This window comes from Carassius auratus, chromosome 25 (assembly GCF_003368295.1).
Source record: "Carassius auratus strain Wakin chromosome 25, ASM336829v1, whole genome shotgun sequence".
Classification (NCBI taxonomy): domain Eukaryota; kingdom Metazoa; phylum Chordata; class Actinopteri; order Cypriniformes; family Cyprinidae; genus Carassius; species Carassius auratus.
Window position 1 is genome coordinate 8,618,478 of NC_039267.1, and position 17,184 is coordinate 8,635,661.

The 17,184-nt window shown below is 39.8% G+C and overlaps 1 pseudogene; it reads left to right on the forward strand.

Moving 5' to 3' along the window:
* LOC113043702 (GTPase IMAP family member 8-like) overlaps nucleotides 1–17,184 on the forward strand; it is a 61,799-nt pseudogene that overhangs the window by 41,050 nt on the left and 3,565 nt on the right.

Consider the following 17,184-nt stretch of genomic DNA (forward strand, 5'->3'; position numbering starts at 1 on the left):
GATCAAAATGGCAAACAATTATCTGAGGCAGCAACTATCTAATCCATCCAGTCTTCTGAAAAAGTGTTATGTCTGGACATGTTCTTTTTAGACCCTAAGAACTCCAGCTCGTTTTACACTCATGAATCCAAATGAAGAAGCAGTAAATAAGTTTAAGAAATAAAACAACAAAGTTCTAAGAGAACTTAAAGGAGTTAAAAATGCCCATCTGTGAATGAAGTTGTTCCCAGACATGCATGCGTACCCCACTGTCTGCTGACTGTGCTGTTGTGTATTTGGTTTGCAATGTGCTACCCTGACTGGCAGTATCAAACATGTATTGAAATCAATCACTTTTGACAGGTAGTCCCCTTTATCATCTTCTCATGTTAACAGAAAGTTGGGTTGAAGGAAAAAGTGTGGAAGAAAAAGATGCACAACCAACTGAGAGAACCGCAGCCTTATGAGGATTGTCAAATGAAACAAATTCAAGAATTTGAGTAAACTTCACAAGGAATAGACTGAGTCTGGGGTCAAGGCATCATCACACAGACTTTCAAGGAATTTGCTGAATCACAGACAACGTCTTACCTGGGCTAAGGAAGAGAAGATCTGGACTGTTGCCCAGTGGTCCAAAGTCCTGTTTTCAGATGTGAGCAAGTTTTGTATTTCATTTGGAAACCAAGGTCCTAGAGTCTGGTGGAACCATACCACCTCAGCAGTGCCACAAACTGATCACCTCCATGCCAAGCCGAATTGAGGCAGTTGAGCAAACGAATTGAGCAAAATGAGCCACTACCAAGTATTGAGTACATGCACAGTAAATGAACATACTTTCCAGAAGACCAACAATTCACTAAAAATGTCTAATGAAGTATTATAATTTGATGAGATATTGTCCTGGCTGGGTACATAGGAATTTTTTTTATATTTGGATGTGTAAATACTGTAAAATGTAAATAATTATAAAAATAAAAAAAACACCAAAAATATATGCATAAAGTTCCAAATGTGTTATGTCAAAAAATAACTTTAAAATGATTTTGTTGAAAATGTTAAGGCAGTAATATCATTATCTTTACTGTGGACACAAAGGCACCAAATCCCAGGAATGATCCATGTACGTATGAGCAACAGATACTTTAAATACATAAATTATGATGTTAACATGCATTTAGATCACATTTTTCATGTTTATGGGATTAGTATTTCTGAATGGATTCATATGCAGTCAGTTTGAATTCAGGTCATTGTAGCTTGTTTTGTGCTCTTTTGTCATTTTCATGTGGACCTATTTGGTGTTGCACCTTGACATATTTATTTATATGAAAACCTCTAAACAATAACAAGAAATAAAGAAACTGTTTTTTTAAACGCATTGTGAATTATGAACTAAAACATATTTTTATTGTAGAAAAAAGAAAGCTTGTAGAAAATACAGTATTAGGAGAATTATCCTCAAACCTTAAAAAAATGTAGAAAATTCTCAAATCTATGCAGTCTCAAACCTGAACATTTTTGCATCTGCAATATACTTAACCAGGCACTCTCTCAAAAATGTGATTCAGATCCTTCCCATTATAAATATCCCTGAATGTGGAACTTTGATGTTGATCATTACATTTGACCTTAAATTATAAGGCTAAGGAGCAAGAATTTACACAATGTTTAATTTATTTTAATATTTATTGTATAAGAGATAAATGGTTGAGCAACCAACTTTTTGGACCAAATTAGAAAGATTGACCTTTTAGTTATTTACAGATTGTCAGTACAATGTTTTATATAAGTGTGTTTTGGCTTTGTTACAGGTGACAAACAACATCTCTCAGAGCTTAGGATTGTGTGAATGGGGCATAAACTTGCTGGAAAGAGTTCAACAGGAAACAACATCCTGGGCAGAGAGGAGTTTGATTTGAAGAGATCTGCTCAGTGTGTGAGAAGACATGGAGAAGTAGCAGACAAACACATTACTGTCATTGAAGCTCCAGGATGGTGGAGTAATTACTCTGTAGAGAAGAGTCCCGAGTTACTGAAACAGGAGATTGTGCTCAGTGTGTCTCAGTGTCCTCCAGGACCACACGTTCTACTACTGATGATACGTGTGGACATTGGATTTAAAGAGAATGAGAGAAAATCAGTGCAGGGTCATCTGGATCTTCTGGGTGAGAGAGTCTGGAGTCACACTATAGTTCTGTTCACTCATGGAGACTCTCTGTTAGACACATCTATAGAGCAGCACATTGAGAGTGAAGGACAGGATCTCCAGTCTCTGCTGGACAAATGTGGGAACAGATATCATGTTCTCAACAATCAGAACAGGAGCGACGACAATCAGATCAAGGAGCTGCTGGAGAAGATTGAGGAGACAGTGGCACAAAACCACAGCTGCCATTTTGAAATAGACAGAAAGATTTTACAGGAGATGAAAGAGAAAAGAAGATCAGAGGAAGAGAGAGCAGAAGAACTAATGAAGAGGATGAAAAAACAGAGAAACGACATCAGATCACAGATGAGTGAGTCCACAGTGCAGCCACAGCTGTGTTTTGTTATTCTGCGGAGTTTCTCTGTTCTGTCTGTTTTCTAGAGGCTGTAGCGGTAAATACATTTCCCCTGCGGTTTGGGTGGCTCAATAATGCGATATGCGGTATTACTGCCGTTGTTTTTTTTTTTTTTTACAAACCTAATTTATCCTGATTTTGCTGCATACAAAGCTCTATTGTTGAGTTATGTAGCATATATTGTTGCTTTTTAACTGACAGAGAGACACGTTTTAAAACATTTTTGTTTATTTTTAAATGCCAAACAGCAACAAAAACATGCCTTTTCCAATTTAAAGAATGTAAAGAAATCAAAGAGTTCTAAAGTATCACATAAAAAGATTTGTGCTCGTTGCACAAATACATGTGTATTTGCGCGCAACTTTGGACAGCAGCGGAAAGATTACGCCACCAGGACAGTGGATTCGCATTGGAGTCGATGCACTCCTCATGCAGATAGCGTGTGTGAGCTCGTTATCTGCTAGCGCTCTCTTTGGTATGGGCACTGATGCGGAGGTTGTCTGTGACTTCAGCAGGTATGCTTGTTACTTTCATGGCTGTATTTTACAGATTTCGCAAAGGCTTCAGCTACTCTTGACTGTCGGCCGGTACAGGTTTCAGCTGTTCTTTTTGATGTTGCTCCGAGATCGAGCGCCTGCCATCGTTTCAGCTGGCCTGTTAAAAACAAACGAATCACCATAATGCTACAATGGCTTGTGAGTTTTTTACAGTCGTAAACATATTGTATCATTAATAGGGCTGTCGCGATAACCGCAATATTGTAATACCGCGCTATTGACAAGCAAACCGCAAAGGAAAGATAGCAACCGCAGAAACCGCGACAACCGCAGTGTTCAGTTTTTTTTCCTTTTTTTTTTCTTTCTTTTTTTTTTTTATGAGGCTGTGGCCTTCTTGTTTTTTCAATTTGTGACTGTGCATTCAATGTAAAATAAATTAATGATACAATATGGTTACGACTGTAATTTTTTTGCAAGCCGTTGTAGCTTTATGGTGCTTCGTTTGTTTTGTATAGGCCGACTGAAACGATGGGAGGCGCTCGATCTCGCCCCAAAACCTAATGTCACGTCGCCAGTTTGTGAACATTTTGGCTTTCAACCCAATGAAAAGGGCGAGCCAGCAAATGTAGATGAGCCGATATGCAAAATTTGCTGCAAAAAGTTCCTGTGACGCGACATCTAATTTTGAGGTCATCGGGACATTCTAAAACGCTTAACGTGGTTTAATGTACTAATACAGTGATATTAACAGACCAAACTCACTAAACATCATATTAATAAAGTATACTATCTACAAAAAATCTGATGATCTCTGAATATGAATTCAACACGTTTAAAGGGGGGGGTGAAATGCTATTTCATGCATACTGAGTTTTTTACACTGTTAAAGAGTTGGATTCCCATGCTAAACATGGACAAAGTTTGAAAAATTAAGTTGTACGTTTAAAGGAGTATTTCTGTTCCAAAAATACTCCTTCCGGTTTGTCACAAGATTCGGAAAGTTTTTTTCGAGTATGGCTCTGTGTTACGTTAGATGGAGCGGAATTTCCTTATATGGGTCCTAAGGACACTTCTGTCGGAAGAGCGCGCGCTCCCGTATAGTAGAGCACAGCAGAGACATTCACTGATCAGAGCGAGAGCGTCGCAAAATGTCACAAAAGAAGTGTGTTTTTGGTTGCCAGGGCAAGACAACCCTGCATAGGATAACCAAAAAAAAAAAAAACGCATTAAGGGACCAGTGGATAGAGTTTATTTTTTACAGAGCATCAACGGAGTTGTGCAAGTGTTTTTGTTTGTTCCCTGCATTTTGAAGATGCTTGTTTTACAAACAAGGCCCAGTTTGACGCCGGATTTGCACATCGTTTATTTCTTAAGGATAATGCAGTCCCAACGAAAAAGGGTCACGATCGTGTGTTGGAACCGCATGCGATGAGTAAAACTGCTTCAAATATCTCTGTGTTGTTAACTTAGCTATCGGCGCGTAAGCACATCAAGTAAACAAAATGCGATGTTGTCTTCAAACTGCACTTTCCACATGTACAGCTTAAAAAAAAAAAAAAAAGATGACATAAAGTGGAACTTAGTCATTTTCCAAAACCGCTAAGCAAATATATACAGTTTCAGTACATACCACATAGAGACGTCGTTGCTGATGCTGCTCTTATTAAATTTCATGCTCTTGATCTGATTCTGGATCTTAAATATACGCTGAATCTGACTGTTAGCTATGGTTTGTTTTGGATGTGTTTTTTCTCATGGTAATGTCACAGCTTCCAAACGTTCTCAACGCAAAAGCTTACTCGCGCTCTTGATTCTTTAGCTCCGCCCACACGTCACACCTCCAGCCGGTCGTGTTTTTCCGGGAAAAATCGGTACAGACTATCTTTCTCTTATGAATATAATAAAACTAAAGACTTTTTGGAGTTATGAAGGATGCAGTACTACTCTATAGGTACTCAAGATTAACAGGATATTGAGTGAAAACGAGCATTTCACCCCCCCCCCCCCTTAATAACACGTTAAGCCTTTTCCTCCCATAGAAAACCATCATAAGGCTTAACGTGTTATTAAACCTTTCATTCATTTTCAGGGCTCATCTGTTTTTTTGTTTTTTGTTTTACATCGTATACTTTATTAGTATAATGTTTAGTGAGTTTGGTTTTTAAAAATCACGGTCTTAGTACATTAAGCCACATTAAGCGTTTTCTTATAACGGTTTTCTATGGGAGGAAGAGGCTTACATGTTATAAAATGAGTTGCATTCATATTCAGGGCTCATCAGATTTTTTTATCAGAATATCTGTTAGAACTCTATGATAAAAAAAAAATTCTTGTTGCTGTTTGGCATTTAACAATAAACAAAAATGTTTTAAAATGTGTCTCACTTGTCAGTTAAAAAGCAACAATATATGCTACATAACTCAACAACAGAGCTTTGTATGCTGCAAAATTAGGATAAATTAGGTATGTAAAAAAACAACAACAACAAAAAACAGCGGTAATACTGCATATCGCGCTATTGAGCCACCCATAATAAGCGCAGGGGAAATTTCTTAACCGCGACAGCCCTAATCGTTAATTTATTTAACATTGAATGCATACTGCGGTTGCCGCTGACACGGTTTCTGCGGTTGCAGAAGGAGTGAACATAAATGAGTGAACGGATTCGGACAGTGACGTATAGCCTACAGTGCGCGTGAGACTTGTTCCAAAAACATTGCCTTGTGTACTTTTATATTACATGTACCTAATTTTAGAAAATAATACTAATAGCAATAATACTCAAAATTACTTTATATTGCAGTTATACGATCCCGCGTGATCTCTGTGGTTTCATCGATGGTATATAGTAATAATATACAGTATTGTTCAAAATAATAGCAGTACAATGTTTATAAATGCTGATCCTAATGCATCTGTTTCATTATCAACATGGATATTAAAATCACCAATAATTAAAAACTTAAATGCAGCCAGCACTTACTCGGATGTAAAATCAGCTTAAATAAAGTCTTTATGTTACCTTGGTGACCTGTACACAGTAGCCAGTACAAACATCACAGGGGATTTATCATTAATATTTGTTTCTCTGGATAATGTTATATGAAGCACCATTACTTTAAACCAGCTATACTTGAAAACTGCCCTCTGAGAAATCCTGAAAACTTTGTTATAAATTAAAGCAACACCTCCCCCTTTACCTTTTGGACGTGGCTCATGTTTATAACCGTAATCTTGGAGGGTAGACTCATTTAAAATAATGTAATCATCAGGTTTTAGCCAGGTTTCTGTCAAACAGAGCACATCTAGATTATGATCAGTGATAATATTATTTATAAAAAGTGCTTTTGTAGAAAGGGACCTGCTATTCAATAAGCCAAGCTTTATAATTTGTGTATCTGAATTGCATCTGTTTTTTATTTGTTGAACCTCAAATTGTTACTCTTAAATTGGTTTGGACGTTTTTTGTATTTTCTAGTTCGGCGAACAGACACAGTGTGTGATATCTAGGTAAAAGATTAACCAGTCTGTCTGCTTCCGGACCCAGGCCCCATCAAGTACAGTTAATCAAGTTAATCAAGTACAAACTGTAAGACTGTGCCATATTTCTAGAGAGAAGAGCGGCACCACCCCATGAAGAATGAATCTCTTTTCAAAATGAAGAACATCTCTTTTCAAAAAGTCAGGTCTGCCCGAAAGCTCACGTGAGCTCAGCTTTACAGGAACTCACTGATCAGATCACAGAGACAGAGCAACAACACCCGGACTCTGTTTTAATCCTTCTTGGGGACTTTAATAAAACCAATATCTCCCCTGACCTTCCAAAATACAGACAGCATGTTACATGTCCCACCAGAGACAGTGAAATATTGGATCACTGTTACAACACAATAAAGGACGCATATCACTCTGTTCCACGAGCAGCTTTGGGACGTTCTGATCACTGTCTGGTTCATCTTATACCGACCTACAGGCAGAAACTTAAATCTGCTAAACCTGTAGTAAAGACTGTGAAGAGATGGACCAGCGAAACAGAGCAGGATTTACAATCTTGTTTTGATCTCACTGATTGGAGTGTTTTTGAAGCTGCTACCACCGATCTGGACGAACTCACAGAGACTGTAACATCCTATATTAGTTTCTGTGAGGATATATGCATTCCTAGCAGGACTTATTTAACATTCAACAATGATAAGCCATGGTTTACAGTAAAACTCAGACATCTTCGTCAGGCCAAAGAGGATGCCTACAGAAATGGGGACAGAATCTTGTACAATCAGGCCAGGAATACACTGAACAAAGAGATTAGAGTGGCTAAAAAGACTTACGCTAAAAATTTGGAAGACCAGTTTACTTCCAATGACTCAACTTCAGTTTGGAGAGGACTGAGAGCCATCACTAACCACAAGACACCATCCCCTTACACTGAGGCTAATCAACGACTTGCTAATGACCTGAATGAGTTTTATTGTAGATTTGAAACCCCCAACACTCATTCTGACCATCTCCCTACACATCCGTTAACACCTCCTGCAATCCCCCTCTCCATACCTCCTGCTCTTCAAATCTGCCTGTCTGAAAATCTGTGCTGACCTGCTGGCCCCCATCTTTTCACAGATCTTCAACAGATCCCTGGAGCTGTGTGAAGTGCCTTCCTGCTTCAAACGCTCCACCATAATCCCCATTCCAAAGAAACCCAAGATAACAGGACTTAACGACTACAGACCTGTGGCTTTAACGTCTGTCGTCATGAAGTCGTTTGAAAAACTGGTTCTGGCTTATCTGAAGGACATCATTGGACCCTTACTGGACCCCCTGCAGTTTGCTTACCAAGAAACAGGTCCGTGGATGATGGACTCTAGTTCGGTTTTCAACACCATCATCCCAACAGCCCTTCAGACCAAACTGACCCAGCTCTCTGTTCCTAGCTCTATCTGTCAGTGGATCACCAGCTTTCTGACAGATAGGAAACAGTTAGTGAGACTGGGGAAATTCATGTCAAACAGCTGCTCCACCAACACTGGTGCCCCTCAGGGATGTGTACTCTCCCCTCTGCTCTTCTCCCTGTACACCAATGACTGCACGTCTAAAGACCACTCTGTCAAGCTCCTGAAGTTTGCAGATGACACTACAGTCATGATGGTGATGAGTCTGCTTACAGACAAGAGGTTGAGCAGCTGGCTGTCTGGTGCAGTCTTAACAACCTGGAGCTGAACACGCTCAAAACAGTGGAGATGATCGTGGACTTTAGGAGAAACCCCCCTGCACTTTCTCCACTCACCATCATTAACAGCACTGTGACTGCAGTGGAGTCATTCAGATTCCTGGGAACCTCCATCTCTCAGGACCTGAAGTGGGACAATCGCATTGACTCCATTGTGAAAAAGGCCCAACAAAGCTTCTACTTCCTTCGCCAGCTGAGGAAGTTAAACCTGCCACAGGAGCTGCTGAAACAGTCCTACTCAGCCATCATTGAGCCTGCACTGTGTACTACAATAACTGTCTGATTTGGTTCAGCAACAAAATCAGACATCAAAAGACTACAGTGAACTGTTCGGACTGCCGAAAGGATTATTGGTGCTCCCCTGCCCACCCTTCAAGAACTGTATACATCCAGAGTGAGGAAAAGGGCTCAGAAAATCACTCTGGGTCCCTCACATCCAAGTTACTCCATCTTTGAACTTTTGCCATCTGGCTGGCGCCTCAGAGCCGCAAATACCAGAATAGTCAGGCACAAGAACAGTTTCTTCCCCCAGGCAATCTACCCCATGAACAGTTAAATGTTCCCCACTTATGCTCATTCAATAAAAAATGTGCAATATCCTTATATTTATATGTTACCCCTCCATCCTAGTACATTCCTGCATCTTACTCAATCCTATTCCATTATCATTTATAGCACAATTGTTTATACACTTATTTATTTGCCTATTTTATTTTTGTCTGTGTGTTGTTGTCTCTGTGTACTGGAAGCTTATGTCACTAAAACAAATTCCTTCTATGTGCAAGCATACTTGGCAATAAAGCTCTTTCTGATTCTGATTCTAAAAAACTTGTCCAATTGTCTATGAAACCTGTTATTCTGCAGGCACCACTTAGACATCCAGCCGTTGAGTGATGACAATCTGCTATGCATCTCGTCACCACGGTAAACTGTTTGCTTCCTGTTTGTTGTTGACGGCTGAACTGCGTTTGAGCTCCGTCACTATATTCTTTTCATTGACTATTTTTAACTTAAAAATCTATTTTATACACCATTGTTTCCGTTTATATAACGCGTGAATATATCCTCTATTGTATTCTACAACAAAAACAATTAGAGCGACTCGCTATCACTAGATTTATTTTGATCTCCCGGGTCCGCTATTAGCTTTTAGCCAGTTAGCATCAGCAAGCGTGGTTGCTGCTAACTGAGCTTACATTGCTAATACTCTATTCACACACATTACCACTGCTGTACTCACTGTTACTTGCTTTAATGGCGGATGAATGTCTCCACTCTGTGCAGCTCGAGCTCGAGGCCGTGGGGAAGCAGATTCGTGACCTGGAACGGAGGCAGGCCGAGCTGAGAGAGCGGAGAGCTGCGCTGGAATCATCCCGGGCTGACGCTCACAAGTCCGGGGTAAGTATACAGCGTGCTGTTAACAGTCCCACCACGTCTACTCCGTGTGTTTCTCTGCGCAGGCCCGGTGCACCCAGGACGCGATCTTCCCAGATGTCCTTCACTGCGACGCCGGGACACCACGGACCCTGGGTGCATCCACAGCGGAGGATGCGAGCCGGGTCCCGGGCGACGACATCTCCCCCTCCTGCCTTCGAGATCTCCATCCAGAACCGCTTCGCTCCCCTCCGCGAGACAGGACGCGACGCTGTGATCATCGGAGACTCCATCGTCCGACACGTAAGTGCTACGTTAGCCGAAGGTAAAGTGCACACTCATTGTTTGCCTGGTGCTCGTGTTCTCGATGTTTCTGCGCAGATACCCGCGATCCTGAAGGACGACGAGAGCCCGAGAGCGGTCGTGCTTCACGCCGGGGTTAACGACACCACGCTGCGGCAGACGGAGACGCTGAAGAGGGACTTCAGGAGCCTGATCGAGACGGTTCGCAGCACGACGCCTGCGGCGACGATCGTCGTGTCAGGACCACTGCCCATGTATCGACGAGGACACGAAAGGTTCAGTAGACTTTTTGCTTTAAATGAATGGTTGTTGTCATGGTGTAAAGAACAGAAACTGCTATTTGTTAATAACTGGAATCTTTTCTGGGAGCGTCCTAGACTGTTTCGCGCTGATGGATTACACCCCAGTCGAGTCGGAGCGGAGCTTCTCTCTGACAACATCTCCAGGACACTTCGCTCCATTTGACTAGTAAGTCAATTCTCAAATAACCATTATGATGAGTTTTGTTCCACCCGCTTAAATGATAAAAGTACTTGTGCTGTAAAACCTATTAAGACTGTGTCTGTTCCCAGAATAGTGAGGTCAAAATATAAATATAATGTAGGATCTAGAAAAAATCTTATCGTAATTAAACCAGAAAAATGTAAAGTAAATGAACAAAAACAATTTTTAAAGTTTGGGCTCATAAATATTAGATCACTCACACCAAAAGCAGTTATTGTAAATGAAATGATCACAGATAATAGTTTTGATTTACTCTGCTTGACTGAAACCTGGCTAAAACCAAATGATTATTTTGGTCTAAATGAGTCTACTCCACCAAACTACTGTTATAAGCATGAGCCCCGTCAGACTGGTCGTGGCGGGGGTGTTGCAACAATATATAGTGATATTCTCAATGTTACCCAGAAAACAGGATACAGGTTTAACTCTTTTGAAATACTAATGCTAAATGTTACTCTGTCAGACATGCAAAAGAAATCTAATGTATCTCTTGCTCTGGCTACTGTGTATAGACCACCAGGGCCGTATACAGAATTCCTAAAAGAATTTGCAGATTTCCTCTCAGACCTTCTAGTTACAGTTGATAAGGCGCTAATCATGGGAGATTTTAATATTCACGTTGATAATACAAATGATACATTAGGACTTGCGTTTACTGACCTAATAAACTCCTTTGGAGTCAAGCAAAATGTCACCGGGCCCACTCATCGTTTTAATCATACACTAGATTTAATTATATCGCATGGCATCGATCTTACTGCTATAGATATTGTACCTCAAAGTGATGATATTACAGACCATTTCCTCGTATCGTGCATGCTGCGTATAACTGATATTAACTATATGTCGCAGCGATACCGTCTGGGCAGAACTATTGTTCCAGCCACCAAAGACAGATTCGCAAATAACCTGCCTGATCTATCTCAACTGCTATTTGTACCCAAAAATACACATGAATTAGACAAAATTACTGACAACATGGGCACTATTTTCTCTAATACATTAGAAGCTGTTGCCCCAATCAAATTGAAAAAAGTTAGAGAAAAACGTACTGTACCATGGTATAACAGTAATACTCACTCTCTCAAGAAAGTAACTCGTAGTCTTGAACGCAAATGGAGAAAAACTAACTTAGAAGTTTTTAGAATTGCATGGAAAAACAGTATGTCCAGCTATAGACAGGCTCTAAAAACTGCTAGGGCAGAGCATATACACAAACTCATAGAAAATAACCAAAACAATCCAAGGTTTTTATTTAACACAGTGGCTAAGTTAACAAATTACCAGATGCCACCTGATTCAAATATTCCACCAACGTTAAATAGTAATGACTTTATGAATTTCTTCACTGATAAAATAGATAACATTAGAAATACAATAGCGAATGTAGATTCTACAGCATCTAACACTTCAGTTTCATCCATCGCACCCAAACATAAACTGCAGTGCTTTACAACCATAGGACAGGAGGAGCTAAATAAACTTATCACTGTATCTAAACCAACAACATGTTTATTAGATCCTGTACCCACTAAATTACTGAAAGAACTGTTACCTGTAGCCGAAGAACCGCTTCTCAATATCATAAACTCGTCTTTAGGACACGTCCCAAAACCATTCAAGCTGGCGGTTATCAAGCCTCTTATTAAGAAACCAAAACTAGATCCTAGTGTACTGGCAAATTATAGGCCTATTTCAAATCTTCCATTTATGTCTAAAATTTTAGAAAAAGTTGTGTCTGCTCAATTGAGCACCTTCCTGCATAAAAATGATCTGTATGAAGAATTTCAGTCAGGTTTTAGGCCCCACCATAGCACAGAAACTGCACTTGTTAAAATTACAAATGACCTGCTCCTTGCGTCAGACCAAGGCTGCATCTCATTTCTAGTCTTACTTGATCTTAGTGCTGCGTTCGACACCATAGATCATGACATACTCATAGATCGATTACAAAACTATACAGGTATTCAAGGGCAGGCTCTAAGATGGTTTAGATCCTACCTGTCCGATCGCTACCATTTTGTTTACTTAAATGGGGAGTCATCTCATTTATCATCAGTAAAATATGGAGTGCCACAAGGATCCGTCCTAGGTCCCCTTCTATTTTCAATATACATGTTGCCCCTTGGTAATATTATTAGAAAATACGGAATTAGCTTCCACTGTTATGCTGATGATACTCAGCTATATATATCAACGAGACCAGATGAAACTTCCCAATTATCTAAGCTAACAGATTGTGTTAAAAATGTAAAAGATTGGATGACAAAGAATTTTCTCCAATTAAATTCGGATAAGACGGAGATATTAATTATTGGACCAAAAAACACTACACAGAATCTTGTAGATTACAATCTGCAACTAGACGGATGTACTGTAACTTCCTCTACAGTCAGAAATCTGGGTGTTATATTAGACAGCAATTTGTCTTTTGAAAATCATATTTCCAATGTTACAAAAATTGCATTCTTCCATCTTAGAAACATTGCCAAGCTACGAAACATGTTATCTGTTTCTGATGCAGAAAAGCTAGTTCATGCATTCATGACCTCTAGACTGGACTATTGTAATGCACTTCTAGGTGGTTGTCCTGCTTCTTCAATAAACAAGCTACAGGTCGTCCAAAATGCAGCAGCGAGAGTCCTTACGAGGTCAAGAAAATATGATCATATTACCCCAATTTTACAGTCTCTGCACTGGCTACCTATTAAGTTCCGCATCAGTTACAAATTATCATTACTTGCCTATAAGGCCCTAAATGGTTTAGCTCCAGCGTACCTAACTAGCCTTCTACCACGTTACAACCCATCACGCACCCTAAGGTCACAAAACGCTGGACTTTTGGTAGTTCCTAGGATAGCAAAGTCCACTAAAGGAGGTAGAGCCTTCTCACATTTGGCTCCCAAACTCTGGAATAGCCTTCCTGATAATGTTCGGGGTTCAGACACACTCTCTTTGTTTAAATCTAGATTAAAAACACATCTCTTTCGCCAAGCATTCGAATAATGTATCTTTTTAATTGTGAGTGTAGTTGCATCTGATCAAAGGTGCATTTTTATTCATTAGCTTGGGTTAAACTAATTTTACTTTGTTGGATCAGCAGCTATGCTAATGATGTCTGTATTTTGTTTCTATGTTTTGCCACGGGATTCACATCCCGTGGTAACTAGGATTTACACAAGCTCCAGTCTGGATCCAGAACACCTGAGAAGAGATGATGCTGACCCTCAGAGGACCTCAGATGATGCTAACCTTGAATCAACAAACAGAACTAACAATTATTCCTAAATGTGTGACTTAATCATATAATAACTTAATTAATAATATTGATAGTTCATCGTCTAGCTGACTACGTCTTGTATTATTATTATTTTTTAGTTTTTCTAAAATCCTGTCAAATGTGCACAAACTACTAGCTACTACTAAATATTGTAGAAACATAATTTTCTGTAAAGTTGCTTTGTAACGATTTGTTTTGTAAAAAAGCGCTATACAAATAAACTTGAATAAGCAGGGAGTGGACCAGAGCATATTAATGTATCTGACGTCGTGCTTGCAAGTTCACACACCTCTTTAATGTTATTTTTAGTGATCTCCGACTGGTGAAGTCAAACATTATACACGTTGGCGTGAATAACAATCTTACTGTATTTATGTTTAGCATTAGTCTGCACTTTTAAATTAGCCAAGATGTCAGGCTCTCTGGCTCCCAGTAAACATTGGACTATGGTGGCTGGTGTGTCTATATTCACGTTCCATACAAAAGAATCGCCAATAACTAGAGTGCTTTCATCAGGTTTCTCAGTGGGTGCATCACAAAGTGGGGAGAACCTGTTTAATGTTTTGAATGGAACAGAAGAGCGGCGTTTTGCCCCGCGACTATGCCGCCTCACTGTCACCCATGCTGCGATGACTGTTACCAAAACCGAACAATGTACAGGACTCCCTGAGATAGATGCATCCAAAGCCGTATCTATAGCCCTCACATTCTTACTGTCCTCAATTAAAGTTTGAATATGTGTCTCTAATTCTGAAATCTTTTCTGTCAGCCTAACTATTTCCCTGCATTTGTCACATGTGAATCCCTCGTTGCCGACAAAGATAGATAAACTATACATGTGGCAATCAGTGCAAATAATAATTGCAGGAGAAGCCATTACTTACCGTGCTTGATGAAAAATTCTTATCACAGTTGTTTGATGAACTTGTCAGAGGCCCCTATAGTGCACACCTGTCCTATGGCAAGCTGACCAACAGAGGATACCATGCTTCTTGAACCTTAAACAGACAATAATAATAATAATAATAATGAAATTGAGCATTGCGTTGGTTTAGTCAGGCCACGTTAGTCACGCTTGTATCAGCTGACAGTCAGCTGTTCCTGACGTGTACCAATCCAGTCTTGACACCTATCACATGCGGTCTATTTAAACTCCCATTATTCAGTGTCTCTTCCATCGCACTGCTTCTTGCAATTAACTCCCTCCTCCAACCTCAACTCCACCAACTGAACCTGTAATCCGATCTAACTTCGTTCTTTCTTTACAATCTCTTCATTGGAAGCAGCCTCTATCACATTTTATTTATAACTCATGTAATTGTGAATTGTATTTATGTATGCTTATAATGGTTCTGTTCTGTACCCCAGGGGGGGTTTGTGTTGCTGCTCTTCCCGCTCTGTCCAAGCATGACTGCATGGACAGGCATTGTGGAGTGTTGCCCAGAACATAACCATACCGCCAACACTAACTGTATGCAATATAATTGTCATAAAATATACTTGACGGAAGTGGTCCTGACTGAATAATATTAATTATTATTATCTTCCCTACATGTCACTTTTACAGCTCTGTGGTGATAGCGAAATCCCCCTCTGGAGGTGGTTCTATATAGCAATTTTAGCAAATCAGCATCCTCAAAAAAGTTTGATTATTTTATTATTGCTAATGCTATACAGGCAGTTCAAGGCAGCTGGTTTAGTGCTCTTTTGGCATCTTCCTGTGGTCCTGTTTGGTATTGCACCTTGACTTGTAGTTATTCATGTAAAGAAGCTGTAAACAAAAGTAGCATATTGTTACTCCCAGTTTTTACTTTTGCACACATTGTGAATTATATATTTTTAATTTACTTTAAAAAGCTTGCAGAAAAATCAGTTTTGTGAGAATTATCCTTGAACTTAATCCAGAATATGTCTTAAGCCTGTACTGCTCTTGTGTTAATATTCCCAGCCCCCCAGATTCTGTTCTCTGTTTGTTCAGGTGATGCCCAACATCTCTCAGAGCTGAGGATTTTGTTGATGGGTTATAGAAGAGCAGGTAAGAGTTCAACAGGAAACAGCATCCTGGGCAGAGAGGTGTTTGACTTGGAAGAGATCTGCTCAGTGTGTGAGGAGACATGGAGAAGTAGCAGACAGACACATCACTGCCATTGAAGCTCCAGGCTGGTGGATAGATTACTCTGTAGAGAAGAGTCCTGAGTTACTGAAACAGGAGATTGTGCTCAGTGTGTCTCTGTGTCCTCCTGGACCACACGCTGTACTACTGATGATACGTGTGGACAATGGATTTACAGAGAATGAGAGAAAAGCAGTGCAGGGTCATCTGGATCTTCTGGGTGAGAGAGTCTGGAGTCACACTATAGTGCTGTTCACCTGTGGAGACTCTCTATTACACACATCTATAGAGCAGCACATTGAGAGTGAAGGACAGGATCTCCAGTGGCTGCTGGACAAATGTGGGAACAGATATCATGTTCTCAACAATCAGAACAGGAGCGACGACACTCAGATCAAGGAGCTGCTGGACATGATTGAGGAGACAGTGGCACAAAACAACGGCTTCTATTTTGAAATAGACAGAAAGATTTTACTGGAGATTGACCTTAGAAAGAAAATGAAACATCAAATGGACAAATAAAGAGAGGACATCAGATCACAGACTAGTGAGTGAAATTATAAGATTGTATGAATATTATCTACTGTACAAGTCTTGAGTTGTGTTTCCTCTTCATTGTTCTTGAGCTGTTCACATGTAGTTTTAAATAGTTTAAAGTGTCCTTCATACAGATCTCAGGTCGAGCTCTAACACTCACTAACAAGTCGTACAGTTTTATTTTTTCTTAAATGTCCTCCCATGATACTCATCAGGTTCAGCCCTGTTTAGATTCATTAGGAAACCAGCAATAATGGTGTAAGTTACTTTAAATATTAATGCATTACAATATTGCATTATTTTGTTGTAATTTAAAGTAATGTTACTTCACTAGTAATCTGATAACGTAACTCGCTTTACTTATAACATGTTACCCCAACACTGGAGCTGCAGGGTCAAACATCACAATCATATAATGTTCTGTTCCAGTCTGAACCAAAGTGCTGTAGTGAAGTGAAAGCTCCATTCCCTGACCTATTTAGAGATGACATAACCTTGAGATCTCAATAAATCACAACCACGTGAACTGATGAATATATTCTTTTAATGTCATGTCATTTGCTTTGGATAAAATTGTCTGTAAAATGAATTAATGTAAATGTTCTACTACTGATCTGATCTCTGCTTTTATTATTACAGTGAGTGGTTCATTCAGATCACGATCAGGAACAGACGCAATTTTTAGATCATTACGGTCCAGAGATTCATCTTATGGGTCAGGGGCCATAAAAAGACATGGCAGCAATGGAATGATACCACCAAACTGTGAGTGCATTTTGAATGCATCTATCTATCTATCTATCTATCTATCT